Source organism: Hemicordylus capensis, chromosome 6, assembly GCF_027244095.1.
Source record: "Hemicordylus capensis ecotype Gifberg chromosome 6, rHemCap1.1.pri, whole genome shotgun sequence".
NCBI classification, from domain to species: domain Eukaryota; kingdom Metazoa; phylum Chordata; class Lepidosauria; order Squamata; family Cordylidae; genus Hemicordylus; species Hemicordylus capensis.
The window spans coordinates 41,752,706-41,767,938 of record NC_069662.1 but is presented as its reverse complement, the minus strand read 5'-3'; the positions used below and the strand labels follow the sequence as shown (position 1 = coordinate 41,767,938).

Below are 15,233 nucleotides of genomic sequence, written 5' to 3'. Positions count from 1 at the left end.
GGGACCCACTAACTTCATATATATGTTGATGGGATCTGAATTGACTATGGCTTCCCAGGAAATAAATATTGGGGGTTATGGCAACTGTGCACTAAAAAAATGTAGAATGAAAGTGCAGTTTAAATAAAACTATCATAATGGATTGTAAATAAAACTGTATCATGATGCCTTTATATAAATCTAAAGCATGGCCACATTTGGAATAATGGCTGACATGATGAGGAAAATTACTCAAAGTGGTCCTATTAAAATTAAAAGGACAAGTTAGGCAATGCTTAATTTGTCCTTTTAATTTAAATGTGACCACTCAAAGGAATTTTCCTCATTGTGTCAGCCAATATGTATTGGTTGGCCCATCATAATCTTTTTTAAAAAACCTAATAGCACTGAGAAAGGTACAGAAAAAGGCAACCAAAATTATCAGGAAGCTGAAGAACTTTCCCTACAAAGATTCTTTAGCCTATGTGTGTGGGAGACAGCTAGAAAGGGAGGGTAATATTTATACAATTATTAATGGCATAGAAAAGTAGAGAATGAGAGATTTTGCTCCCTTTCATAGAATAGGCCCTGCTTAACTGAGCAAAGAGACACCTTTTTAAAGTGGTGATTTTCTTTACTGAGCAGCGGGGAGAGCAACTGGCCCTATCCATCCCCTGAACAGCATCCCTCCAGTGGCTGTTGCTGGTGTCTATCTTCTGTTTCTTTTTAGACTGTGAGCCTTTTAGGGACAGGGATCCATTTTTTTTAATTTTTTTTAATTTCTCAATGTAAACCGCTTTGGGGACTTCTGTTGAAAAGCAGCATATGCATATTTGTAGTAGTAGTAGTGGTGGTGGTGGTGGTACTTGGGATTGCCCCCTAAAATTGATCAGCAGTTTGTTCAGAACAGAGTAGACAAAAATAAGTACTATGCCATTCCACAGAACGTAGTTCACTTATGGGATTCAACACCAGGAGGTGTGAGGATGGTCATTAATTTAGATGGCCTTATAAAACAGTTGAAGAAATCAATGGGGAGTACATTTATGAACAGCTATTAGCCCTTACAGTGAAACTGAACCTCCATAGTCAGAGGCAGTATACCTCTGAATACCAAACATTCAGGACTAACAAGTGTGGCTTGTTGTCCTCATGCCTTGCTTGCAGGCTTCCCTGAGGCATCTGGCTGGCCACTGTTAGAAGCAGGACGCTAGGTGAAATGGCTCCTGAGTCCGATCCAGCAGGGCTCTTGTGTTCTTATGCTCTTACAAAGCCACAACTGAAACCTAGTCTGGGGATATAACTCCAAGGCTCTCGCTGGTTTTAACCGCTGTGCACATCATTTCTGTTAAGTGCTTTGATACAAAGTCCTTGTGGCTGTTGGTGGGGGGTGGGCGGGCAGAGGATATGCAGGGAAGGGAGGGAGAGGCTGCTGCCAAGGCCCAATTTAAAGGACCCAGGCTTTTGGGAGTTGTGCCCAGCTGCCGAGGAGTGAGTAAGCCAAGAGAGCGGGTGCATGAGCAGGAGGGGAAGGTAATTAAAGAGGGAGGCACTAGCCACAGCAAGTTCCCACAAATGAAGGCCCCGGGGCTGTAGACACCAAACAACAAAGGACCAAGCAATTATTTGGCTCCAGTGGAAGGTGCTGGGCCCAGCGAAGAGCTGGTTTTAGCTGGCCACCCTGAGGCAATGCTCAGGTTTGGCATGGGGTGGGGTGCAGGGGGGGGGAAACGACACTGTGGCTATGCAGCAGGGCTGTTCACAAGCTCCCTGTCTACTGTGGGTCCTTGTGGGTCTGCGACACAATTAGAACAAGGTGCTCCAAGTTCTAGGGTGTGAAAAGGGGGCTTACAGATCAGGCCTGCAGGGTGTTGGCAAGTCCATTGCAGAGCTCCCAGCCCCAAAGAGTTGCTCTTTTAACTGTAGCCGTGGGTGGCACCGCTTTGTGGGACAGTGAGTTTCAGCACCTGTTTTACACATTTTCGGTTTCTGCCTTGGAAGTCACCCTTGGTAGCATTTCTTCCAAAATGCATGTAGCATGTCCTGAAAGCCTTACGCGACATGTTAATTATCCTTCCTACTTGCCCTATATCAACTTGCCCAAGATTTGGGGGCTCTACGCTAGAGGCCTTCAGTGTGCTTCTGGATAAACTCCCCTCCCCCTCACTCAGGTACTGGATATATTTAATTAGCACAGCTCCTGCATGTGTATGTCTCATGCACAGCCGTTTGGACTTTCTCATGGAATCTTAAAGGCACTGAAGAAGAGCCACTGTCCACACAGGGTAAATTGCAGTGCTGTTGGAAGCAGAAACTTTGTGCCACATGGACTCTATTTTCTTTGGATCCGTTATTTGCAAATTGATGCCTGTGAGATTTGGGTGATGTATGCAGCCTCAGGTTGGGACTAAACATTGCTCCAGCAAACACATTTCCCCATCTTTTTTGGTTAACAGTAATATGGGGGAGGCAGGGACCCAAAATCTCACACTAGGCTTATTTCCACTCAGCCATCTGGGTGGAGAAGGAAACAATATAAAAACAATGAGAAGAGGTGGGATTGGGAGAGAGAGAATTGAAAGCATGAGAAGAGGAGTTAAGGACCTCCACTCACCTGCCAATTCTCACTTACAACTACAAATGCCCCCCCCTCGCCATTATGCACCTTATTCATTCATTCATTCATTCATTTATTCATTTTCTATACCGCCCTTCCAAAAATGGCTCAGGGCAGTTTACACAGAGAAATAATGAATGAATGAATGAATGAATGAAATGCAGAACTGGAAACCTTGTGTTTGCCCCATAGCATCTGGTTCTCTCTTCAGCTACCTTCCACAGTAATCTAGTCTAGATTTCCCAGTACTGTAACACATTTCGTTTGACTATGCCTTCCAAGCAACTCTTCTGTTCTTAGGACCAAATCCCCCTTCCCCCCACATTCTTGCAGATCCAAGGATCACTTCTGCATGCATCTGCATATGTGGAAAAATGTAACATGGAAGCAGAAACATGTAAATATTACCAGGAGCTTTTGCAGACAGCAGGCTTTACCGGGGGTTTTCTGTGAGGCTTTACTGAGAGTTCAAAGTTGCCCCCCAAAAACAATGCAAAAAGTGATTTATTTATTTTACCCCAGATGTAAATTGGGCTACACTCTAAAGCGTGGTGAAAACCCCAAATTTTGTGTGAAGTGTCCCCTGACAGTCTGCAGGGACTTTGGGGTAATTTGGCAGATATGTGAATGCACACCCTCCATTCCGGAGGAGATGTGGACTAAAAGCCAGGTGTGGAAAACTTCAAGGGGGCAGATCCAGGAAACACCAAATCTCAGTAATTACTGAAAAACCCTACCATGAGAAAAAAATTGTGGCATGTGGAAAAACTCTCAGATATGTCTGCTTCACAACAACTTGTTCCAGCGTCTCTTATAGCTATTGGCATAGAGGTTAAACAAAACCCACAATTGCAATGCTACTTACATTCGCCCCAAGACACCACAGCAAACCACTCTTGACACCAAAGTCATCCCAACGACTTTTCCTAGATGCCCTATCACAACCTGGCTTCCTATTGTTTCTTCCCTGGTCTGCATATAGAAAGCCCTTGGATAGAACTGAAACGGTGAGAAGATTGTGGGATAGGATGTAGGAGAGGCAGCCAATCAATAATCGGATGGACGTAAAGAGTTTGTGGGGAATGTTGTCCCTCCTTTTTTGTCTTGATGGTTGCAGGATGGAATGAATAGAGACATGACTTCTGACTGGACAGATTAGGAATAGTAATGTAGGAATCTCCGTACCATTAACCTACTGTCACAATGACCCTTTCTAATGTCCCTTGTACCACCTGTAATAAGCCACTGTTATCAAGATGAAACCTTTCCTGGAAGATTTTCACACCCAGCTTTTAGTTTGCATCTCCTCCAGAATGGAGGTGTGCATTCACATATCAGCCAAATTTATCCCAAAGTCCCTGTGAGCTATCGGAGCACTTCACACACAATTCAGGTTTTTCATCGTGCATTAGAGCTTAGCCCAAATTATATCTGGGGTAAAAAAATCCACTCTTTGCAGCGCAACTTTGAACTCTCAGTAAAGCCTCACAGAAAACCCCCGGTAAAGCCTGCTGTCTGTGAAAGCTCCTGGCATCTTCTTCAAATTTCCAGAGTCTACCAACACCACCCTTTCCTGACTTTTGGCACAGCAGCCCATTCTAGATTCAGCTAAGCCATAGCACCCTATTCATGATGCAGGATAGCAGGGAAGAGCCACACACCTGCCAACATGTCCCTATTTTCCCATATAGGGACATGTTGGCAGGTATGGAGCCATAGCTTGGTGGTAGAGTACATTCTCTTTGCCTAGAGAAGGCCCCAGGCTCAATTTCTGGCATCTCCAGAAAAGGCTGGGAAAGACCCCGGTCTGAAATGTTGAAGAGTTGCTGCCACTCTGTGTAGACAATACTGGCTTAGGTGGGCCAGGGATCTGATTCCGGATGGGGCAGCTTTGTATGTTCGCTACTCAAACAACTGTTATCCAGAGAAACCTTGCCTGATCTATACTACAGATTAAAAACCATTGTAATTACCAAGGCTTTCTCCAAAGAACTCTCGTAATGTGTAGATATGTAAAGGTACTAAGGATTTTATTTCCTTTTCTCTGAATCCTTGGTTGGTAGCCATGAGGCTAAACTGATTTACATGTGCAATGCACATGTGCACCCACCTCAATTATTTGCACCCAACTGAGCCTGTTACCACTAAATTGTACAGGCCTTTGGATATCTGTCATAGCAACCATGTCTGTAGCAATGTCCATGTCATAGCAACCATTATAGCTATCGACTCTTGAGGTCTCACAACAATACGAATAACCGCCTAAGATAGCCCACACTAGCTACTGTTTCCAGTGGTAGCTCAGGACCTTTGTGCACCTGAAACAGGGCACCAATGCCAAAAGCAGCCTTGCTTTGTGTATACTCGCCTTCCTTTATTCATCTTTTTGTTTTAAAACAAGAGGCAGAGGGCATCTTGTTGCCACACTGGCATCCCAATGATCTGTTGCCTGAGGTGAGAGCCTCACCTTGCCTCATAGAAGGGAAAGGTCACCCCTGGCTGTAGCAACTGGACCTATTCTTCCCTCTCCTTTGCTAAGCAGCTTGAAGATATCCCCTCTGTCACTCTCATGAGCAGAACAACTTTAGGATACTTCACCGTTGCCTGTCATAGCAAACTATATGAATCTTTTCCCCTTTCCAGTTTATAGTACCCCCCTCCCCCCCAAAAACCCACTCAGGTTTTTCTCTCTTAACTTGCCCCATGGTTTTCTCTGTGCCCCACACAAGTCTGCTCAAGCAGCTGATGATATTTCCATTCTTCCTCCATGTCCCCCCTTCTTCCTCCCTACTGAGCTGAGCGGAAGCTGAGACACAGACAGATAAACACAGGTGTGGGACTGAGAGTGAGCACTGGTTTATTTATGGTACAGAATCCACCCATGGCGACGGGATTCCTACTTTACCATCCCTAATCTGTCCAGTCGGAAGCCAAGTCTCTGTTCATTCCATCCTTCAACCAAACAAGACAAAAAGGAAGGACAGCACCTCCCATAATCTCCTTACACCCATCCAATTATTGATTGGTTGCCTCATCTACATCCTATCCCACAACCTCGTAACTGTTTACGTTCTATCCATGGGCTATATGCACAGACCACTGAGGAGACAATTTGGAAATAGTTCAAACATTGATCAAACAATGGTCACAAAGTATTCAGAGCACTTTTTTTCAGTGGCACAATAGAATCACATATGGGGGCAGTAAGAGGCATTTTAAAAACCCTGTGCTCAAATGATATAATACTCATAACGTAATAATACAGGGGGTGCATAACTATCTGTGCTCAGAGGTAATGAAAAGGCAAGCCCACTAACATGTCTCTTTCTCACTCTCTGGCCAAACCGAACTTGCCTTCCTGGAAAGACCTCTTTCCGAAACCTTCCTGGAGGCAAGCTAACCACGAAAGGACAGGGCCGGCTGCATCAGAGTGAGGATTCTTCCTTTTCCACATCAGCTAGTCTTTCCAACACAAGAGCCCTCTTCAGTCATTATAAAAACACCCCGCTGTAGCCGTGTACAGCGGGGCAAAGGGGGAGGAAGTCCCACCGCACTGTGTCTTTCTTTCACTCACGTGCCCCACCACTCATGGTTATGACTTCTTTCCCCTTCACCCCACATACATGACTACAGCGGGGCATTTTAAAAACATGTGAAGCTGCCTGATGTGAACCTTGCCTTCTCGGTTTGCACCATCCCAGCAGAGAGGAAACTGTACACCAAATATAGCCTGTCAAACTGAGAGCCAGATTGCTGGGGTATCATAATGAAGTGTTACTGAGGATACATACCATTAATAGACATTGACCAAATATCAGGGCTCATCTGCCCTCACCACCACCAGCAAACCTACATGGAATCTGAGCTAGGCCTTCTCATCAACATGAGGGAAATATAGCCTTTCTACATTTCACACTCAAGTATTGCTGCTTTTCAAAACAAGTCATTCTAGATAGAACTAATAAGGCCTACTTTCCACCTTCTAACATCATGACTCTTACCTAGGACCCCCTCCCACATGCTGTGGATTTGGTTTGTAACTGACTATCAGCACATTGTTTACAAAGGGGTGTTGTCTATAAATGGAGAGGCCACCATTTTGAAAATACATGGCAAATTGGCAAAACAAAAACAAAAACGCTGTTGGGATCCTCTAGGATTCCCTTCCCATGTGGTGTGAATTTTGTTTGTATTGGGCTGTAAGGGTATCAGAGGGGGACACGTGAACATTCAGACAGACATTAAAATCTCATAAGCCTTTTTTCCTTTGGAAAGTAGGCTAAAACACACACACACACACACACGCCTAGAATCATTTTACCATTTCCCAAATGTAAATGTCCAATCCAGGATGCACAAGCTAAAATGAGGAGTTTCTGCTCCTATTCTGTGCAATTACAAGGGGAAAGGTCACTCCCTGTTGTTCGTAGGAGAGGGCAAGAGGTTTCCATGTCAAGACATTGAGGAATGGAGGGGGGAATTGCATGGTCCAATTGCAGAGGCAACTCTAGAACATCTAGTTTGGGGGATCAAAAGGGTGGCAGAGAATGTTGTTAGGGAGCGAGGATTTTGTTATACTTTAATACATAAGTGAAGTATGGTAATTTTTGTCATTAGTTTGTTTACCTTATTAATGAAGCCAGCTTGGCATTTTCAAACTTAATCAGAAAATGGGCCATCTTCCTCTTACAAAATGCTGTATTATTGGATTTGGTGTCAAACCTTCCAGTCAAGTCCAGGCTACTTTTCTCTTCCTATCCAAGGAAAGACTGAGGTGGGGAGCGTGGTCAGTATTAGGCCAGTTGAAATCTGCAGGGGAGATTACCCTTCACCCCTCTTCTACACACATGGTCTCACCCAGTTTCTTGCCAGGAAGGAAGCAAAGGGGTTGGGTCTGGCTTGTGGGAGGCTGCATTGGCTTCTGCTGTGTATTCTGGGGTAGAGGAGTGAGTGAATGGGGCTTCTTTAAGCAACAGAGTCCTTCTTAAAACAATTAATTGAAACTATAGGACCCTAATATATTATGACTATATTGTCTGACCTTTTGTGGCAAAGTTCCAGTCTGTTGGAAGCGGGAGCGCCAGAGTAATCTCTGTCCAATTGTCAGTACATTTCAGATACATGATGTTGAAGCATAATGTTTATGTTCAAGCTTATGTTGAAGCATAAGCTTTCCTGGAAGTAAAGTTCACTTCCCAAGGCCTAACCCTAAATCCCAAAGATGTGTGTATAGGGGGGCTTCTTGTTGCCACTGGTAGGAAGGGAAGGCACTCATTGAGGCTGAACAGCCAAAATCGGGTTAAGAAAGGCAAGCCTGGTGCCAGCTGATTGTCAGAACTGCTGGGAGCTGTGTGGCTCCCCACAGCAAACCCGCCTCCGGAGCCTGCCTTTAAAATGAGGTTAAGGGAGCAACTGCTGGGAGACTGTGGGGCTCCCAGCTGGCATTGGGGGAATCCCCATAATGCACTGCACAATCGCAGAGTGCGTTATGGAAGTTCTGGGGGTTTCCTGGCCCCCAAACCTCCCTGTTGCTGGCAGTAGCCAACAATCGTCTGGGCGGGCAATCCACCCACCCAGCAATCCGCGACAGAGGTTGTCTGTGGGGGAGGTAAGCTTTTGGGGTCTTCTTCCCCTGCCCCTTCAAGCCCTTTCTCACAGATCGCGAGAAAGGGCTCTGTATATGCTTTCACATGCATCAAGGCTGGTTGCTGGCATTCAGAGCAGGTTCTGAGGCTGAGCTTTGGTGAGGCTTGGTTCTGAGGCACACCCTGATCCAGTCCATGGTTACAAGGAAAAGACTGGGTCCCCACCAGTACTGTGGTTTGATCCAGTTCAGCTGGTCTTGTGGTAGCAAGCATGACTTGTCCCCTTAGGTAAGCAGGGTCTGCCCTGGTTGCATATGAATGGGAGACTAGAAGTGTGAGCACTGTAAGATATTCCCCTCAGGGGATAGAGCTGCTCTGCGAAGAGCATCTAGGTTCCAAGTTCCCTCCCTGGCATCTCCCTGGGCTGAAAGAGATTCCTGCCTGCAGCTTTGAGGAAGCTGCTGCCAGTCTGTGTAGACAATACTGAGCAAATGGACCAATGGCCTGACTCAGTATATGGCAGCTTTCTATGTTCCTATGTATTCATATACAGATACACTGCTGTTTTAAATCTATATAAAACAACTGAGAGATCTGGCATGATCTGTAATTTGGCCATTAATTTATAGACGTATCTTTCCTATATTCACAGAAGCTAACTGGAGAAGAGTACAGTGGGGGACTTGGACAGGGAGAAAGGCAAGTACCAGAAATATCTTATTGAGGTGGGGACTATTATTTTATTGGCAGGTAGGAAAGTAGTTTGGTGGGATTGTTTTGATTGCAAGGATGTTCCATAAGGAATGGTATCCTCTTTCCTAGCTGGACTAGGACCGGGGAGACCCGAGTTCAAATCCCCATTCAGCCATGAGACTTGCTGGGTGACTCTGGGCCAGTCACTTCTGTCTCAGCCTAACCTACTTCACAGGGTTGTTGTGAGGAGAAACTTAAGTATGTAGTACACCGCTCTGGGCTCCTTGGAGGAAGAGCAGGATATAAAATGTAAATTTAAAAAAAAATCAAAGTCACAGCCTCCCTCAGGCTGAGAGTACAGAGACACTTTTTTTTAAAGCCTGAAGAGAGCTATTGTTGTTTTCTTAACTGATTGGTGTTGATGTTTTCATTCTTTTTATGCCTCTCTGGGATCAAAAGACAAAAGGCAACCTAAACATGTAATCAATCAATCAATCAATCAATCAATCAATAACATTAGCTTTCATCACTGGATGCAATCAATAACGTTAGCTTTCATCACTGGATGAGAGTTCCTCTAAACATGTGCAAAATTTCTTCCCCTCATTAGCTGGCAAACACACCCTGCCTCCACACATTGATGAGAAGGTTCGCAAGTAGTTTGTGCCCCAGGCATGATTGAGGGCCAAACTACATGTTTGTATCAATATCACTAACAAAGAACACTCAACTGTATTAAGTAAAACATGAAACCTTTTCTCTTTTTGAAAGGCTGCTTTATAATGTTGCTTTATAACTTGAAAGCATATGATTAGCCTTGACAATCTTGTTCATTTGACCCTCATTTGCATCTTGTGTGTGTGTGTGTGTGTGTGTGTGTGTGTGTGTGTGTGTGTGGAATGGGATCTGGATTGTGGGGGAAGGGGACTTCAGGGTTCCAGTCCACAGACATCTGTGGTGTTCTGTCCTAGGTCCAACCATTGCCCCTTGATGGTTACTTTCAGCCTTGAACTAGTTCTTCTAATCTAGGTAAATAACAGGAGGTGTATATTATTCATTATAAATACTCCACTGGGTTTTTATTATGGGGCATTATTGGGCTCCTAGTCCTTTGAAAACCAAACCAGACTCCAGGCATACCTGGAAGGAGACACAGCAACACCATTTGAAAAGCTCACACCTAGCTTGATCTTGCAGGTCAACACCCCAACCTGCAAGGTCAGAGACAGGTGGAGTTGTCACTTCTTTCTGGCAAGACTCCTGCACCTTTTATAACAGCATGAAGGACAGAAATGCCAGGGGTGAAGCAGCACACACACAGAATGATGGGTGTTGAGGGCAGGGAAGTGCCCCCCCATCTGAAATCTGTTGCCTGAAGTCAACAACTTTGTTACCCAACCAGCAGGCCCCACTCTCTCAGGGGCCAAGACATTTGTTTCCCCCCGCCCCATGTTCAGTTGTAGCTATGCCCCTGTATCAAACTAGTCTTTTAAATTATTATTATTGTTGTTGTTGTTGCTTTATGACTTTAAAGTTTACTTCTGACATTTTCAATAAAAGCATGTCAGCATCCATTTAGTACAAATAGGTCAAGGTAGTAATATGCACAGATTCTCACATGGACGAATTATAGCAAGCTCAAGCATTCTTAAAACCTCTTGACAGTCCTGGAACCCCCTTTGCCTTCTCTGACTTCTTAACTTTGACAGTCTTCTGACCTGTCTGCCTGTCATTGTCTCTTCATGTCACTGGGTGATAGGCTCTGGCACTAGAGTGGGCTCAAGCAGAAAGAGGCATCACAACTCCTTTGCCTTACATTGATTTCGCTGCTCGGATGTCACAGAAGGGAACTTAAAGCAAGGGTGCTAAGTGCTAAATGAGATTTGGGAGATCTTAGAATGTAAATCAAAACCAACAGATAACACTTGATCCTTATGCATGTGATTAGTTGGTTCAATCAAAATATAATCTCACTTGCTCTCACTCTAATAGACAAAAACAGCTGCTAAGAACTGTGAATTAATAATATAATAATAACAATAACAATCTACATTAAACCTAGTTAGAAGTAGCCTGGAAATGCCTTCCTTCCTTTCATCCTCTTTTCCTCTTTTGTCTTGAGCAAGTTTCTAGCCCTTAGGGTGGGAGAGGTAACCCCAAAACCATATGAGCAATTTCATCTGAGTTCAAAAACCACAAGTGTCCCCTGCCGGCAGATGCTTGGTTTTGAAGGTTTAATCCACTGCCAAGTCATCATACCTCTGGAAAATTAAGAAAATTATTCTGAAATTGCTCCTTACCCCATCCTTGTTTTAGTGGTTAGGAAGGGAGTTAGCTTTAGGCCTCGAAAGATCCAGGTGAAGTTCCTGATTCTGCCACAGATTTCCAAATGTGTCTGTTGATAAGTCTTTATTCAATGTGTGACTTCGTTTCCCAAAAGGAAAACACCCTTCACTGCATTACACTGAATGGACAGACCCACAAATACAATCTGAAGACAGAACTAACAATCAGGATTTACTGTTCTGGGGTAGGGGTGTGCATCAAACAACCTGATAATATGTGCAAAATCCTATTAATTACCTCAGATGGATAGTCATACAGCAGCTTTATTGTTATGCACTGAGGCCATTCACACGACAGGAGCTACCTGGGTTACCCCAGGCAGCTCGTATAGTCTGGAGGCCCGGGAGCCCTCCATTCCCAGCTGCTCCAGTCCTGAGTAGCCTGACTTTGCTCCTAGCTTTTGACCAAGGTCAAGTGGACCAATAGTTAATTCTACCTCAGCAGGCGATAGTGTGTGCAATCACCGCTGGATAGCTGGACTTCCCACTGGCCCGCCACCATTTTGGGCAGCGAGCCGGGAGCTTGGGGAGTGTCCTCACAGAGCAGAGTAGCTGCTCTACTGAACTTTCAATCCCAGCTTGGGACGCTGCCACAGCACCCTAATATATAGCTCGCAGGTGCATAGCTCGCAGGGGCATAGCTATAATTGAGCGGAAGGGTTCAAAGAGCACGGGCCCCCAGCTCCTGAGGGCCCTCCAGCTACACCCCTCCCTATTTTCTTCATTATCTCCCTCACTCTGGGGGGCCGCCAGAGAGAGGGATGAACACGGGCCCCCTCTCCCCTAGCTATGCCCCTGACCACTCATGTGGGTGCACTGCGGAGCCCAAGACAGCTGCTGCTCATCCGGGGGGTGGGGGGGGCAGGCAGGCAAGCTCCTGCCATCCCTCAGCCCTCCCCAGCCCCACAGGAAAGGACATGAGAATGACATTGTTTAACTGCAGATGTCACAGAAGGCTAACAACATTTATAGTCCAGGATCTGCAATAAGCCCCCACCAAAGGAAAAAAAAGTGCAGAGAATCTTGAAGTTTATGTTTGTTTCCGGACCACATAGGTACAACATTATGCTGGGTAAACATACTCAGCTGGTAGCATGAATGCTGTAGTTATCGTTTTCCAAGATATTGGGCATGTGACTGTGGGTATGTGATAAAAGTCCTGGTTCAGACCATCAATCGAATCTAGGTTTAATGTTACGGACAATAGTGTGATTGTGTGAACCCACTCCAAGGTGGTTTATGGCCCAAAATGACTCTAAGAGTCCTGCCTTGGCATGGTTTCACACAATCACGCTAATGTCAGGAACCCAAATTAAACCTAGATTTGAATGAGTGTGTGAACCAGGCCAAACAGTACTCAAGAGAACTGACAATTAAGGAGAATGTGCCCCCTCTGGCCTCCTCGTAATTCAAGCAATGTTCTGAGGGCATGCCCAGATAATACAGTTTTTGTACTGTAAATGTTCCACTATGTACATCTGATTGTTTTTTTAATGTTAGCTTTTATTCATTTTTAGGGGTTGTACAGTCTCTAGAGAGACAAACAATAAAACTCCGCCATAAATAAAACCTAGGATTCATTTGAAATAATACAAGGGAAAGCACAGGTTAAATTACCAGTACCACAAATACACATCTGTCAGAGGGATCAGGATGACACCAGGAGGCTTTACAGACAGAGCTGTTACCCCGAATCTCCTCCGGAACAGAGTGTGTGCATTCACACACCAGCCAGACATACAGTGAAGTCCAGTTGAGATGCTTGGAAGCACTGCACACACAAATTGGGCTTTGTCTTCCAAATTCGAATTTTTCTAAATGTATTTCAGGGTGTTTAAAATGCTGGTTTTAAGGAGTTTTTCTGAAAAAGCCAGAGCAGATAGGGAGAGGCACTGATGTAGAATAATTAACATGATAAGAGGGATATACTCCTTTTTAAGAAAGCAGATATAGGCTTTAGAAATCTCTCCCTCCCCACCCGCCCTCAATTGGCTAGAAGGAAAACACAAAGGCATGCAATGTGAACCTGCACCAAAATAAAAGCCGAGAGCAGAGGGGAGGGGCTGCTTCCTGCAATGCTGCGAGTGTAATTTGAAGTGGCTTCGCTCAACATTTACCCCACAGCATGAAGCCATGTGTGAATAACTCCCAGTGCATTTATTCCCAATGTAATTGCATTTCCTTGTACCTTCCTAGCTCCATCTGCACATAGAAATGCAACAATCGTGGGGTAAAGGGCTTCTGAAGGATCTCTATTGGCTATTGCATGGGGAAAGAGCATTTCCAGGGGCAATTCCAGAAGTAAATCAGTGGAAAAGAACTAGTGGAAATGCTGCTGAAAATAATTGAGATTAGAAGAAAAAGTGACTGACATACTGAGCAATGTTATGCATGCATTGTAATGCTGCTTTTGTGCAGTTGTATAAGAGCTCTCTTGCACAAGCACAAAAAATAGTGCAAATGCAGTTGTGAAATATATGGCCATTATTCCCAATGGCTGGACTACTGTACAACTTTGTGCAATATTTGCACTTGCACAGGAACACTCTTGCACAACAGTACTAATGCAGTGTTACGTGTGCATAATATTGTGCAGTATGTCAGCCTTTATGTTTTTTGCACAAAGGTCATTAGCTTGCTCATTACCTTGCTCCTTTGTTAATAATAATTTAACAAATGCTGTTCCCAAGCAGACTTGTTGCTTTGGTGGCCTATAGAATTTTGACTTAAGGTTATGCAACCTATTACTATACCTGACATTTCTTTTCTTGATATAGTTAAAATAAAATTATATTCTATGAAAATAAATGATACGTAACTTCAATTTTAACATGCTACAGCCCAATCCTATGCATGTTTACACATAAGTAAATCCTACTATGTTCAACTGTGCTTACTTCCACACAAGTGCGCACAGGATTTCTGACTTAGGCTTTTTGCACTTAGTTTTTTGCAGTTTTGCATTAACCACTCCCCACTCAAAATGTACAATGGATCTCCCCCCACTCCCAATTCCACCCACATTTCTGGCTATGGGGCTGGAATGCACCATAGTTGAAGCAAAATATCACAGTCTCAGGTGCAAACACATCCATGCAATAAGCAGATGTCCCACTCCCTGCCAATTATTTCAGAGATGCAGTGACTCTTGTCTGGTTTGAGAGCCAGCCGAGTCTCCCATGTAATCTGATAATTTACTGCAATTAAGACTGAAAATATTTATAGCCAGGCTGGGATTCTCAGGGCCAACCCTGTTCAGCCAAGCGCATTGCCCAGCATAGAATGAACCTGTTAATAAGAGACGCCATGTGCCAACCAAAGAGGCAGGGCATGTAATGTTGGGTTGCCCAGCTTCTTGCAGATGAGCCTGTGGAAGATATATGTGGGGGGCAGGGGCGGGATAAAGCAGCAACAGTTTGGCTCAAAAGACAGCCAGCTGGCCTGTGCACATTATGTGCAACCATGTCCTGAACACATTGCAGAATCCAATATCTGCTTTCAGAGTCTTGAGTGTGGCAAATCTCAGCTTTTGTTCCAATAAGGCAAGCAAGTTTCTAGACCTCATGGCTGCAAACCTGAACATGTGCTATCAGTAGTCAAAGAACAATCCTTTAGTAGAATAAACTCATTTAAAAGAAGAAGCCACATCCACTGAATAGGTTTCCTGGCTGACACTTGGCTCTGATCCCCACTGGGTGAGTTGTCAGCTCCCTGTGATGGCCCAAGACTTAATCCATCTTTCATCACCAGATGAATTATTTGGTAAGAGCGTCTGACCATGTTGTACTGAAATTAGTTCATACACACAACTGGTGACTGTCCAAGAGACCACCAGCATCCAGAAGGACTAAGAGTACCCTCTGCTGGCCAATCTTTGTTCCACTTCTCGGGCAAATTAAGGTTCCCCAAATTGTCAGTTGCTCTCTTCCTTCCTTTCTGGTCTAGATTTCAATAAACATAGTTCCTGTTTAAACCTTTTTTTACTCTGTTTTAAAAATACCCAGTATTGGCTGA

The 15,233-nt window shown here is 44.5% G+C and overlaps 1 protein-coding gene across 8 annotated transcripts in view; it reads right to left on the bottom strand.

Moving 5' to 3' along the window:
- The window catches only part of SP6 (Sp6 transcription factor), a 123,858-nt gene that overhangs the window by 84,691 nt on the left and 23,934 nt on the right, over positions 1–15,233 (bottom strand). For 4 of the 8 annotated variants that reach the window (XR_008310585.1, XR_008310582.1, XR_008310583.1 and 1 more), the window contains exon 1: positions 7,223–7,374. The exons of the other annotated variants lie outside the window; for them this stretch is intronic. The gene's annotated coding sequence lies outside the window, so the exon portion shown is untranslated. Of the gene's footprint in view, positions 1–7,222; positions 7,375–15,233 lie in introns of those variants that run through there. 8 annotated transcript variants of the gene reach the window in all.